This window comes from Haplochromis burtoni, unplaced genomic scaffold (assembly GCF_018398535.1).
Source record: "Haplochromis burtoni strain Fernald_Lab_line unplaced genomic scaffold, NCSU_Asbu1 Contig_1162, whole genome shotgun sequence".
Classification (NCBI taxonomy): domain Eukaryota; kingdom Metazoa; phylum Chordata; class Actinopteri; order Cichliformes; family Cichlidae; genus Haplochromis; species Haplochromis burtoni.
Genome location: NW_024583523.1, coordinates 56,567 through 56,934, shown reverse-complemented (window position 1 = coordinate 56,934; position 368 = coordinate 56,567).

The following is a 368-nucleotide window of genomic DNA, read 5'->3' as shown; positions in this document are numbered from 1 at the left end:
GGCAGAAAGATGCATACTAAACTGGACACCACTCAGTTAAGAAATATCAGTTAAAAATGTATCATAGTATCATTCCCAGCTCATCGATGAGCTACTCCACATGTGTATGAGGACTCCATTCACACTGTAACAGTTGGTGAAATGTTAGTATTTGACCACTAGGCGGAGCTCTTGTAATGATAATGTAACTAACGCATTTTATTTTGTATGTTTTATTTTTTGTGTTGAGCATGTTAACATTTTCCTTTTTTGCCTACCGGATTGGTGTAAAGTTAATTTGATACATGGAAAGTAACCAGTTAATTTTGTAAGTATAAGGTAAGGGCAGAGGTCACTTCCTGTTTTGGGAAGTAAGGTCAGAGAAGCTG